Source organism: Phyllostomus hastatus, unplaced genomic scaffold (assembly GCF_019186645.2).
Source record: "Phyllostomus hastatus isolate PE091 unplaced genomic scaffold, TTU_PhHast_1.1 phas_scaffold_11, whole genome shotgun sequence".
Taxonomy (NCBI): Eukaryota; Metazoa; Chordata; class Mammalia; order Chiroptera; family Phyllostomidae; genus Phyllostomus; species Phyllostomus hastatus.
In genome coordinates this window covers 5,229,445-5,243,424 of record NW_025334005.1, presented here as the reverse complement: position 1 = coordinate 5,243,424, position 13,980 = coordinate 5,229,445, and the positions used below count along the sequence as shown (strand labels likewise).

Below are 13,980 nucleotides of genomic sequence, written 5' to 3'. Positions count from 1 at the left end.
GTCCTCCCTCCCTCTTCTCCAGCCTCCCCAAAGTTGTCAAGGGCACTAGGAAATGAGACAGCTCACTTCTGAGCACACTCAAGGAATGCAGTAATCAATAAGAATTAACAACGAAAAAGTACATGTATTTGCAGGAGAGAAAAAACTGTTTCTGAAAGTTATGATCATAAATTTGTCAGTCTAAAGCATGCTATAAGTGGGGTGGGGGTGTGACGTGTTAAAGAAATATTAAGAGTCCTCCTTGTTTATGCCGGAGCCGTGCCCTGTATTGTAAAACTGAAACATAGGTGTGCTGTCTCCCAGGGAGCAGTAGTCCCTTCTCCACGGAAGACGAAGTACCAGTTTTTTTTTAAAGATTTTATTTATTTTTTATTTTTAGAGAGGGAAGGGAGGGAGATAGAGAGAGAGAGAAACATCAATGTGGTATTGCTGGGGTTGTGGCCTGCAACCCAGGCATGTACCCTTGCTGGGAATCGAACCTGCGACACTTTGGTTTGCAGCCCGCGCTCAATCCACTGACCTTCGCCAGCCAGGGCGAAGTACCACTTTTTAACTCAGTACTGATAAATACTGATCATTTCCTTGGGGAAGAACTGGCTATTCTCCTGGAGGGAACAGTTACTCAATCGAGTCACAAAAGACCCTTGGCATGTAATCATTTTTGTCTAAAACATACTTTTTCAGAGCACCCCCTATCGCCTTCTTTCCCACTTTCCTTGAAAACTCTGAACCTAGGGGGCTACCAGGTCCTGGGAACAACAGGGCAATTAACTTGCTGCTTAAACTCACTGCAGTGTGCAGAAACAGCAGGGGGCCTGTCTTTCCCAGCTAAGCAAATTATTCAAGAATGTCCTGATCGCCAAGCCCTTAGCAAGGCGCCCCCATCTACAGGAGTGAATCCTCAAGGACTAGGTTCTCAAATAATTTGGCAAACAGATGTCACTCATTACGCTTCCTCTGGAAAATTCAAATACATTCTTATTTCTATTGATACTTACTCTGGTGCCCTGCATGCATCTGCCTTAATAGGAGAACCTGCTAAAAATATACAAGCCCATTGGCTTGAGGCCTTTATTCATTTAGGATGGGTTCAGCCAATTAGAACTGATAATGGCCCTGGATACCTTGCCCATTCTGCTCAGGTTTTTCTGCAGCATTGGAATAGCCAACAGAAAACAGGAACACCTTACAATCCAACAGGTCAGGCCATTGTAGAACTGGCTCACACTTTTAAAAATCTTATTTAAACAAAAAACAAAAAAAGGGGGAGTCATGAGTCCTTCACCCCAAAATTTGATTATGTTAGCCATGTTTACATATAATTTTCTAAATTGTGATGAATCATTCTGTACTCCAATGGAGAACCATTTTCAGAAGAAGCAGCCAAAGCCATCTTATCCTCAGGTTTTATGTAGAGATTTGGTGGGAGATGGCTCTTGCTGGGCCCAGGCCCTGTAGACCTCTTACCTTGGGGAAGAGGGTATGTGTGTGTTTCCATCCCTACAGGTCCTGTCTGGCTGCCAGCCAAAAGATTACAGCCTTATCATGAGCAGGACAGACCCCAAGCTCTGCCACCTGGAGCCGAGAACCAATCAACTGACAGACTAGATGGCCCAGCTGACCCTGAACAACCAGAAGGAAAATGGACACTCACACGGTCACTCATGGGCCTGGGTCTGCCAAAGGAGGAGGAGGGGGCCTGCCCCAGTGACAGGGGCCGAGGCGCAAGTGCCTCCTGCAGAGGGCAACAACCCCTCAGTGTCCCATAATGTGCAATGGGTGAACTCTAAAAACTGGTTGAATGGACGGAATTTACAAGTTTGGGTCCTGGCAGCCCTTGGATGCCTCCTTGTCTCAATGCTTATTTGTGAGTTATGATGTATATAGAGGTTGTTTTCTTAAGATGGCGTTGGGGAACAGCAAATAGCAGTTTTCACAGGCGTAACAGCTACAATAGCATTTACAAATGAAAAAGCGGGGAGATGAGATGTTGGGAACCGCCCTGCCTGGCTTCAGAAGCTGTAACCCCCCATGGCTAAGGCTAAGTGACAGACCCTGGGACCCTAAGCCACTGAGGAGACAAAGCTTATCTCCCTGGCAGGAGACCCACCTCTGACCACTTTACTTCACGCTGCCTGGCTCCCAGTGCATGAGCAGTTAGCCAATGATGGGTAAGATTCCTCAAGGGAGGGATGACCTAAGACAGGCAGGATCATGAGGAGGCCCTCAGGGAAGGACTTGGGGGGCTACAGAAAAAGAGGGTGATGGACCTTGGCCTTTGGGTTTTGACATAGCCTGAGTCCTCATTCTGTCTTTGAGAAGTCTCCTAATCTCTTGGCTGCCTTACTTCCCCAGCCTGAGTTAAGTCTGAAACAATGCCAGAGGTGGGTGCGGCCCTGTGCTGGAAAGGGTAGGTTCCCTGGGGCAATCGGGCCTAAGAGAAAATGCATAAAATCCTGTGAAACCTGCTTTGCTAATACCCTCAATTTAAGTGATGAGGGCCCAAGCCTGACATGAGTTTGTTTCCCCAAAGTTTTGTGGCACTTGAGCTATTTGACCCTGACTCAAAATAGGTCCTCAGAGTTCTTGGGATGTTATCTATTTGGTCATCACTGCCTGACAATGATTGATGGGCTTAATCTGAGAATGTGGGATCTTTGGAACCACTGGTTGCTTACTAATTGTAGTAATGCTTTGTGTACTCTGATGTATTTGCGAATTATTTTCCCAGGGTCCTGTGAGAGACCAGCCAGTAGCAAGCTTTGTGGGATCTATAGTAGTCCTAACTAAAAACAAGGGGGGAAATGCAGGAGACCATTCTGCATGGCGTGGGCCCAGCTCCCACTTGGAGATGCACAGGACCCACGCCCAGGGATAGATTCTCCCGTGGGGAATCAGGCCTGCAATGTGCCTAGGCCACTCTGAGACTTGCTTTTGCTAAAACTCCTTCACCCTGAATTGAGACAGCAAACATTTATTGCAAAATAACTTCTTAAAATCCATGCTAAACCTTCCAAGGATGAGTGTAACTGGTTCAACCACTTTTCCCTTTGCATTTGCAAATACCTCTCTTCTGTGATGTGATTAGTGGCATCCTCTCCTTTGTTTTCTGTAAAAGGTAACCACCTAAAGCCAACCTGGGCATAGTAAATGAGGACCATCATGTAATGTGCCCAGAAACCCAATAAAAGCTGGTCACGGCAAGGGCTGTGGCTTGTGCTCCCCTTGAGAGAGAAGCCATGCTTGCCCTTTCCCTTCATAGGACTTGGTAGTCCGTGTGAATGTTTCATGTCTCATTCACAATGTGGTGGACCCCACGGGCCGGGGTCTGCATCAGCTGTGGGCTGCAGTTCCCACTGGGGCCCCCTCGGCGTGTGGCCCATGTTGGTGGCCTTACTGGCCTGCGAATTGGACCAGCCACTGTCCCTAGGGCTGGCCTTATTTGTTGCTTGCCACTGCAACTTGTACAGCTGCTACAGCAACAGGGTGCAGGGCTCTGCCCTGTTCACCAAGGGGACCCTTGTAGGGGACTGGTTTGTTTCAATCTGGCAAATGTGACTCAGCTCTGTATGGAAAACCTACAGAAACAAAGTGGTGGGCAGGAGCCAGAACTTCAAAGTGAGTTTTCCTGTGGGAATCAGGCCTAGAATATGCATACTGACTGTTATGGGTTGCTCTCACTAAAACTCCCTCACCTTGGTCTAAAACAACAAATGTGTATCATCTGTCTTCAAGGTAATTCCCAAAGCCTGTGTGAATTCACCCAAGGACAGAGCTAATCAGCTCACCACCATTCTCCTCTGCATGTTATTTTCATTTCCTTGACTGTACCTAAAATGTAGACAATATTCTATGCCATAGATAATAAATCTTTGTCTGATGTAAGCCCCGAGAAAAACAATAAAAGCCTGTCTAGGCAAGGGTCGAGGCTCTCTCTCCCCTTGAGAGAGTAGCTGTGCCGTCCCCTTTCCCCCCACAGGATTGCTGTCACCTGTGCGTTTATTTTCTCTTTCAGCTGCAACAAGGCGGAACTCTGCTGGCCAGAGTCAGCCACAGACCCTCATGGAAGACCCCCTCGTGCAGACTGTACCCTTGTGCAGACTGTACAGTGAGGAACCCTGAGGGGTGGGCTGCAGGGTACAGGAAGTGGGTCAGGCTGCCTCACCCAGATGCCTGGGCAACCGAGAGAAGCAGTTTCCCCACGGCCTTGGGTGGGCTCGCACGCACAGAGACACTCTGTGTTACACAGTAGCTCGGCGCCCCGCCGGCTCTCTGTGCACGAAGCATATAAGGGAGTTGGGATCCCTACCGGCCCAACACGCAGCTTGAGGTGTGCGTGGAGCGCCCACCCTTCAATAAAGGCCTGTCAGACATCCCAGTGGCTCCGCGATTTTCTTTGTCTCCCAACAGTTTATTAGAAAGAATATAGACATTAAAAAACTCCCACTGTCATGAACATCAGTGGAGGTTTTCAGCCCTGGCACCAGCAGGATCCAGAAAAGAAAGAAAAACCCCAATAGCGCATTAGCATCGTTTTCACTCCTTTGCCACACTGACAGCGCAAACACAAATGTGGTCAGAGTGCACAGACTTGGAAGCAACAACGGGCGGCCTTTCCTCATCCTCCATGCAAAGAGACGCCAAGCTCCAGGGGCCAAACAACACCAAAGGCGCAGGCTCCGGAAGCCGCCTAAGTCAGGGCATTCGCTAGTGTTAGCTCAGACACATCTGGGACCCCGACAGGCGATCCCTCGTGCACACGCATGTGGGGTGAGGTTTTTGAAAAATATAACTTCAGTGGGACAGTCCCGAAGACGATGCCAGAGGGACAACGGGTCGCCGGGTTAAGGTGTCACCCAACTTCTTTCAGCCAGTTGGAGCCCCTATTCTACAATCTGAAACTTAGTTATCTTCCCATCGTCCCCGAGCTCCCTGTCACGTCAGGGTCTATGTCACAAAGTAAAGGACACTGTGGTGAAAGGTTGTTACTTATCACAACCGCTGCATTGACTGCTGAGGGCCTCGGCAGCGTCGTGGACGTCGGCGTAATGTTCATGGGTAAGGTCCCTGCCTGAGCGGACTGAAACGGCCCTGCAATGGGCCGTGCCCACCCTCAGTGCAGCCGCCAAGAGAACAAACGCGTGGGAAGGCGGGTCGAAGAAGGCAAATGCTGCAGCTGCCTTTACGGCAGGCAGCTCGGACATTCAATGACCAAATCTTGCAGAGGAGTTATTTTTCTTTCTCAAAATCTGGTGAGACAACATTCCTTACTCCGGACCTGGCATTTTCTTGTCATCACTGTCTGTGAGTCTGCTGTACCTACTTCGGGTAAACCGACATCCTCGACTTATCAGAAGTGACCACCCACGTTGTGCCACGTCTCAGGGAAACGATCACAACTACACTTGTCTTCATGTGAATCACCTTCCCAGGCTTTCCAGTGATGGAAATCCACACTGAGCCAATTAACCTTTGCCCTCTCTTTTGATCATCTTGGCCACGACAGGCCAGATTCTCCTTCTGGTAAACAATGTGAAGTTGATGTGTACATTCTTTCATGCTGGGAATCACCTGGATCAACACAGTGAAAAAGATCTGAAAGGTGGAGGCACAGGTAGACACACTGTGCCTCCGCACACAACCAAGAGGAGGACAAAAACAAGTTAAAAAGAAAAACCAAGCAGAAGTGCCAGAAAATTGAACTGTAGGGAAGTCCGACAACCAAGGAGTTAATGCAGGCACATTCATCCAGAAGGCAGGAGAGGCGGAGACAGAGACGGGCAGCTGGGGCAGAGAGGGCTCCCGCAGTCCTGGAGGCTGGAGGACCGGGCAGGTGAAGCAGCACCTGGTGGTCCCACATTTGCATGCAGATAAACCAGGAGGAACAACTGGGGAGCGACACAGACCGTGCAACCCAGGGTTCCCGTGTGGGGAAATGGAGTCTCAAAGCCTCTGGCTGAAAACAACTGTGGGGGTTGTGGCTGTGGGAGAAACTCCCAGCCTCACAGAAGAGTTTGTTGCACAGACCCACAGGGTCCTAGAATGTACACAAAACCACCCACCCGGGAATCGGCACCAGAAGGGCCCAATGCTGCTTGTGGGTAGAGGGGGAAGTGACTGAAAGTGGGGCAGGAGCTGAGCAAGCTGCACTGCTCCCTCCCAGACCCCTCCCCCACATTCAGCATCACAACACAGTGACATGGGTTGCCCCGCCCTGACAAATACGAATGCTCCTCCCCTTACTACATCACAGGTGCACCAAGACGAAGAAATATGGCCCAAATGAAAGAACAGATCAATACTCCAGAAAAACAACAAAGCTATGAAGGGATAGCCAACCTGTCAGGCTCAGAGTTCAAAACACAGCTAATCAGGATGCCCACAGAATGGTTGAGTATGGTAGCAAAGGAGAGAAAAAAGTGAAGCTTACACAAAGTGAAATAAAGAAAAATGTACAGGGAACTGTGATGGGAAGGAAACCGGGACTCAAATCATGATTTGGAGCAGAAGGAACAAATGAACATTCGACCAGAACACAATGAAGAAACAAGAACTCAAAAAAACGAGGAGAGGCTTAGGAACTTGGGGACAACTTTAAACATTCCCACCTCTGAATCATAGGGGTGCCAGAGGAGAAGAGGAAGACCAAGACATTGAAAACTTACTTGAACAAATATGAAGGAGAACATCCCTAATCTGGCAAAGGAAACAGACTTCCAGCAAGTCCAGGAAGCTCAGAGAGTCCCAAAGAAGTTGAACCCAAGGAGGAACACACCAAGGCACAGCATAATTACATTAGCCAGGACTAAAGATAAGGAGAGAATCTTAACAGCAGCAAGAGGAAAGGAGGCAGTTACTTACAAAGGAGAGTCCAGAAGACTCTCACTGGGCAAGAAAGGCCTGGAAAGAAGTATTCCAAGTCATGAAAGGCAAGGACCTACACCCAAGGTTACTCTATCCAGCAAAGCTCTCATTTAGAATGGAAGGGCAGATAAAGTGCTTCCCAGATAACTTTAAGTTAAAGGAGTTCAGCATCACCAAGCCCTTTTTAGATGAAATGGAAAAGGGACTTATCTAAGAAAAAGATGATTAAAAATATGAACAGTAAAATGACAAACTCACAACTATCAACAACTGAACCTAAAAACAAAACCAAAACAAAAAACGCACTAAGCAAACAACTACAAGAGGAACAGAATCACAGAGATGGAGATCACATGGAGGGTTATCAACAGGGAGGGGGAGAGGGGAGAATGGGGGAAAAGGTATGGGGAATAAGAAGCCTAAATGGTTGGTACAAATTAGGGGGGAGGTGAAGAATAGTATGGGAAACAGAGAAGCCAAAGAACTTATCTGTGTGACCCATGGACGGGAACTAAGCCGGGGGATGCTTGGGGGGGGGGGGGCGGTGCATGGCTGAGGGGAATAAAGGGGAGAAAAAAATGGAACTCGAACAGCATAATCGATAAAATACGTTTTAAAAACGATCATTTAATTGTTGAAAATTATCCTCCAAGGCAACCGAATTTAAGTTTGTCTCTTTCACAGTCTACAGTCACATCTTTGCTGACTTGAACACAGAACTCAATGGAGGCACAGTCCCTGCGGCCCTAGCACTTTGCAGAAGCAGGCTGCACCGCGAAGGGACGGGTGTGGGGAACGGGGGAATGGGTGGGCGGGCCTCTCCGACCGGGGCTGCTCGGCAGGGGCCTGGTGACTCAGGCCTTTCCTCCCGGGGCGGCTTTTTCTGGCTCCCCAGCATGCACTGCGCGGGCGGAAGCCAGCGGGCCAAGTGCCCAGAAAGTGAAGTGCAGCCCGGTCAGCGCCGGGTCGGTCTCCACATCCTTCGATTTCTCCGCGAATGTTTTTCCCTCTGCCTGATCCCGTGTGAACCTGTGAACCGTGGCAACACCGACAGCAGTAGCAGCATATTCGCTCCAGTCGTGGAGAAAACCCTGGACAGAGGCCTTGGAGGTAGGGAGGGGTGTAGGGCGGTGGGGTGGGGGTGGGGGTGGGAGGGCCGGCGTGCGTGGTAGCTGGTCACAGAGGAGGAGGGGCACAGAGGGAGTGCCCTTAGTGCGTTGTTTGCTTAGTGCCTTAGTGGTGGGCATTGGGGCGTTGCAACCGCAGATTGCTTTACTTTCTCTGGGTGGAGCAGGAGACAAGGTCAGCAGCTGAGGGTGAAGATTGGGGCCTCAACGGTGTTGGAGGTGAGAAGGGAGAAAGCATTTGAAGAAACACCCAGGACCTTCCAATTCAGTGTCTATTTGGAAGCTAGTAGCCACCACATTATTCTTGTAAGAAATGTGGCCTCCAGCCCTGGCTGGTGTGGCCTGTGGGTAGAGAGCTGGCCTGTGAACAAAGGGTGGCTGGTTCTATTTCCAGTCAGGCTGTTGTCTGGGTATTGGTCAGGTCCCCAGTGGGGGGCAGGCGAGAGGTGACCTGTGCACATCCATGTTTCTCTCGCTTTTTCTCCCCCCCCCTCCAAGTACATACATAAAATCTTTAAAAGAAAAAAAGTAAGAATTTTGTCTCATTTGAATCTGCGCACAGGAGGCAATGAAGCGAGGCAGAGGGTAGGGGTGGGAGGAAGGAGGGCAAGGTCGAGAATCCCTCTGGGAACAGGGCAGGAGCTGACTGAGGGCAGGTACGGGCGGAGTGACAGGGCACCATGAGGCCCGTTGGCTGAGGACAGCAGCCCTGCGTCTGCTCCGGAGCCCGTGTGCGGGGGGGTGCTGGTGTTCCCCCAGCAGTGCTTGTCGGCCCACGTGTAGGATCAGGGATGGTGGACCCGGGGGTGAGTCTGCAGTGGGAGCAGAGGCCAGGGGACTGTGATGCGTGTGGTGTGGGGGCAATGCCCAGCTCTGGCTTCTGGGGAGGAAGAGCCACGGCAGGGGAGGGGCTGAGAGGCGTAGAGAAGGAAGGACAGGGCCTGGCAGAGGAGGAGGGAGCCTGGTGCCAGTGGGCACTGAGGGCGTGGAGTTTAAGCGCTCCTTCTTTTCTGCTGTTTCTTCAGGTCTTGGCTTCTGCTTTCTCCCAAACACACAGCCATCTTGGCTTCCAGGCCAGGTGAGAGAGGGAGAAAGAACTTCTTGCCATCAGCTCCTCTCTGAAAACAACCAGCTGGCAGTGCTCAGGAACAAGAAGTTCCTGAGGGAATGGGCACCTCACGGTGCTGACATGACCCTTGTCTTTGCCCCACTGAGGCTCAATGCAAGGACCTCCGGGCAGGGACGGTGGGTGGTCTTCAAGGCCTCTGCAGCAGCAGCTGCCTCCAAGGCCTGTCTTAGTGAAGTGATGGGGGTGGGGGGGGTAAGGGGACCCTGGCACCCTGGGGAGATGGGGATAAGCAGTGGGAAGGACCTGGGAGGTGGGGAAGAGTGTGCCCATGGCATCCTCTGATCTGCTGTAGGAAAAGGGTGGGTGCCTCTAAGGGAGCCCCAGCCCTGGAATGCTGGCTACAGCCCAGAGGTGCCTATGAGGCCCTTCTGCATGTGGAATTCCAGGCCGCCAGGACATCCTGGGGGCCAGAAACTGGGGGGAGGGGGTGACTGGGCGTGTCAGCACTTCCCTGTCCAAACAGGGTCATCATAAAACGTCTTGGAGAACACTGGATTAGAGTGATTTCAATAAAGTGAAGAAAGCCAAGTACTGCAGTGGGCACCCTATCAATAACTGCTGCCTGTTGAATGAACCGAACTAGACTCAAGAGGAGTGGGAGTAACCCTTTGGGGAAGCGGAGGTCCCCTCAAGTCTCAGAGGCCTAAGGGGACAAGGCCTGGAGGGGGGAGCGCAGAAGCTGAGTTTGCCTGGTTCTGAGCCGCAAGTGGCCTGTGAAGTTGGGAAGAGTAGGCAGGCAGAGGCCTGAGAATGTGGTGTAACATACCTGCAGCTGGCGTCCAGGATCTTGGAGAAGAGGTATGTCCTTTAAGAGGAGAGGTGTAGGGGGAGTCAGTGACATTGAGAGGATTAGGGATGGAGCCGGCTGAGATCGGAGAATGGTCAAGATAAGCACATAAGAAACAGTCAGTAACATTTCCTGTGTCAGTAGGGTTTAGGAGGGAAATACCTTGAAGTAGGGTTTTAATCCATGGACTTGGATTGAGAGCTTAGTATATTTCAATGGAACTCTGGGGATGCGAATAGGAGGGGCTTTGGTAGTTTTCCCTTCACTCCCTGCTCCCATTTGGAGTCCCTCGGGTTATAAATAGTAAAGCACCAAGGCTGGAGAGGACTCCATTCATGGTATTTGCAAGAGTAGTAGGGGCAGCCCTCCATGTGTGTCTAGCCAGTTTGCAGTTACTACCCATCTGATCATAGAGGAAGCAGAGAGCATGCCATCCGTACGGGGCAGTCCAGTTGTCTAGCCCTTTAAAGCTACTGTTGGAAGCAGAGAGAAGGATGGATGTAGAGCAACCGGAGGGAGGGCAATCCATGGAAGTGACTGGGTGAGAAACCACCTGTCCATCTTTGTTACGGGTCTTACATACAAAGAATCTCCAAATGTATTTGCTTTGTAGTTTAGGAATGGTTTCTGACAGGCATGGGTGAGCGAGGAGGAGGATCAGTAAAAACTTAGTTGGGAGAACCTGGTGTTCGAGTAAAGCAGACTCGGGTATTTCCTACAAACTGCGCCGACTACTTTTCTGAGACAGGGGCCAGCTTAAGGCAGATTTGGACTGCTTGGGCAGTGCTGGCCCGGCCAGGAACTCCAGAGTTCCAAACTAAGGGATTTACTTTTTGTAAAATCTGCTTTGGGATATTATTTTCCTTTTTGTCTTTACAAGCTAGCATAATTATAAGAACCTTATCTGAGGCTTCCTGGAACTTTAAAATGGTTTCCAGTCTGGCCAAGAGGTTTTTTTTCCTAGCAGTGGTATAGGGCATTGTGGAATAATCAGAAAAGAATGCTTTAAAGACTTGGCTTTTAAACTGACAAGTGATAGGGGGCGTGTTGCAGTACCGTTAACCCCCATGACCGAGATCTGGGAAAGGGCAGGGGACCAGAATGTGATGGCAAGACTGAATAGGGAGCTCCTGTGTCCCCTGGGAATGCGATAGACTTACTATTTGCCGCATTACCCTGGGCTCGGCGAGGGTGATGAGTGTCTTTGAGTCCAGCCCACGTCAGTTGCCCATGAAACCAAGGAGCTTTAAGGCCGGAGAGGAGTCCTCATCTTGGCTGGCTGGCTCCCCTGCGTAGAGGAGCCGGAACGAGCCTTTAAGGGGGAGCCTTTAAGGGGACAGGCGTCTCTTTAACGGCCGAGCTGCCAGCAGTTGAAGCAGTTTGGTGGGCAGTTAACCACATTTGAAACAGGCTCCTGGCAGCGTTTCCTTCGGTGGCCCGGACTTTGACTTGGCCCCTGGGCTGCTACTATAGCCTGGGTCTGCCGGGCTACCTTCCGTTGCAGGCGTGCTCGGCAAGCAGCCTTAGCGTTTTTGTCCCAGTAGTTAAAAACTTTGAATGCCATGTTTACCAGATGTCGGAGGGGGTTTGAGGACTGTCTTCTGCTTTTTTTTTTTTTTTTTTTTGAATGCCTGGGGCTGACTGAGTTATATGGTATTGACGTATCAATACCTGTTTTTCTGGAGACGATGGATTTAGTGTATTTCTGAAAGGCCTTTACCAGTCTGCTGTGGAAGAGTGCAGAGTTTTGTTTTTAAATTAGAACTATGCAAAGGTTTTTTCAGGCCACATTAAAGGCAAGAGTTAAAATATGTAAGTTACTGATGAGTTAGGAGGGATTTTCAGAAAAGTTTTGTAGCCTTTCCTTGTACTGCTGCTGGTTAGCTATTGAGAAAGGCACGTGTACGTACCCGAATACGGCCCAATTTAAAGGAGGGAAAAAAACTACAATAAGCTGCCGTGCCTTCAGCTGGGGGGACATACGAAAACTTTGGGTGCTGTGGTGTCCCACCCCCTGCTCTGCTTAGGACAGAGGCTGGAAGGAAAAAAAAAACACAACAAAACACAGAGATATCAGGTTTAGGACTCAGGCAGTGCTGGGAAAAAAACGCCTCAGTTTAAAATGTTACCTTTTTTTACAGCACTGGAGAGGCAGGTACCCTGCTGTTTTGAGTGGCCAGTTAATTACTCTATTGTTTTGAGGACCTACAGTAACTTCCAGGTTTAGAGTTTACAATGCTCCAAAGACTTAATTCCTCAGTTTCCTTTGAGTTTTACAGTTAAGGATGGAATGAGATTTTATTTTTGTACCCTTGTTTTTAGGCAATGTGGGCATAGTAGGGCCAAGCCCAATATAAAGCTGAAATTGAATGCAAGGCTTGGGTTAGGCAGATAAGGAATATTATCACCTCCTGCTGCGCACAAAATAAGGATCAAAGGCATGGTTTTACAGATTAGATGGCTGTCTGGCTAGAAAATAAACACAGCAATTACTTGGTAAAGCAGACAGGCATGAGAGTAGCCAGAGATGCAAATGTAGTCAGAGAAAGGAGAAAATACTTGAGGCAAATTTGAACAAAAAATACCTAGTTAGAACAGAGCCTGGAAAGGGCAGAACTTCTACTACAGGCTAAAATTTTGCGCTTTTTGAAAGACTACACCTAAGTGGGGAATGTACCACAGGGATGAGACCATGTATGCTTTTACAGTGTGCCTTTAGCTGCGGGGACATTTGCTTGCAGTTGGCGGGGAAACCTAATGTTTTTTGTCTTTGTTGCTGCGAGCGCCCTTGTGGCTTTTAAATGCTTGACCAGTGCTCTTGGGGTGCGGTGATTTTTTGAGAGAAAGAGAAAGAAAGCAAGACATTTGCCCAGCAGACATAACACTGTTCACCCCCTTCAGTTTTTGCAAGGGGTATTCGGATGCAAATTGAGTTGTTAGAAGTTACCTGGGGAGAAAGAGCTGCTGCAAGCTTACAACAAGCTAATGAACGAAACCAACTTTTTCCTGGTGAGGTTTGGAGGCAGAAAAGGCTAAGGAATCCAAGTAGTAGATTAGATTGTGTTGCTTATGTGCAGGGCTTTTAAAAGCTGTTATTCCTTTGGTTATCCCTAACTTTTTACATGTTTCAGTGTCTCCCCTAACTGTCTAATACAGCCAGGGGGGCTTGGAGTGCTGGGTGACCAGCCGGAGTTTAATTACAGTGATTGGAATTCCCTGAGGCCCCTGCACGTTTCAGGGATTGACCTCAGACACCCCAGCAAGGCCCCCACTTACGCAGGGACACTTAAAGATTTGGGCTGGGGGAAGGGGGGAGGGGGCTGCCTCTTTTCTTCGGAGCCCGGGCAGAACCGGAGCACTCATTTCAGATCTCATTGCTTTTACTTCTGAGCATAGGCTTAGCACTTTGAAATTTCCCACCCCCACAGCACAGCATTTCCTTAATTCTGAAGGTGATCATACTCACTGTGTTCCAAACGTCTGGAGACAAAGGGTTAAGTTCTCTGGCACAGCCTCAGGCATTTTCCCCCCCCATAGGCCTCTGCCGGACGAAGGCCTCAGGGCTGGCGGGGGCTGGCGGGGGCTGGTAGGGAGGGGGGAGAAAGGCCCTCAGAGGGAGGGGGAGAATGAGGAGGGAAACAAGATTTTCAGGAGAGGCAGAAAGAGAAGGTAGAGAGCTCCGGAGTCATTAGGAGAGAGAGAGAGAATGCAGATGGACTTGTGCCGTGGAACAATGGGTGCACAAGCCCGGTCGGGAGCACAAAGTTCTGAAGCTCTGAATGTGGGGACCTTAGACTATTTTCCCAGTCCTTCTGCAAAAACTATTTAAGTCAGTAAGGGTAACAAAATTGAAAGTGCCTTCAGGGGGGTCAGGTTTTACAATTACTGAACGGATATAACAGCCAGGCCGTATCAGACAGAAAAATCAGTTATTTCTGTTTTAAGGCCAGATACCCTAGAGGTGACTTAGGGTCTGGCTTGGAGCCCTGCCCTCCCATTCCTGGTCCCAAGGACGGAGGTTAGTGGCTGAGAACTGGCGTCCCGCAACTCAAACCACCAACCAAATCGGACAG

General features: G+C 49.7%; 1 pseudogene; it reads right to left on the bottom strand.

Moving 5' to 3' along the window:
• Positions 1-5,267: 5,267 nt before the first annotated feature.
• LOC123829232 lies at positions 5,268-11,471 on the bottom strand (annotated as a pseudogene).
• Positions 11,472-13,980: the final 2,509 nt, after the last annotated feature.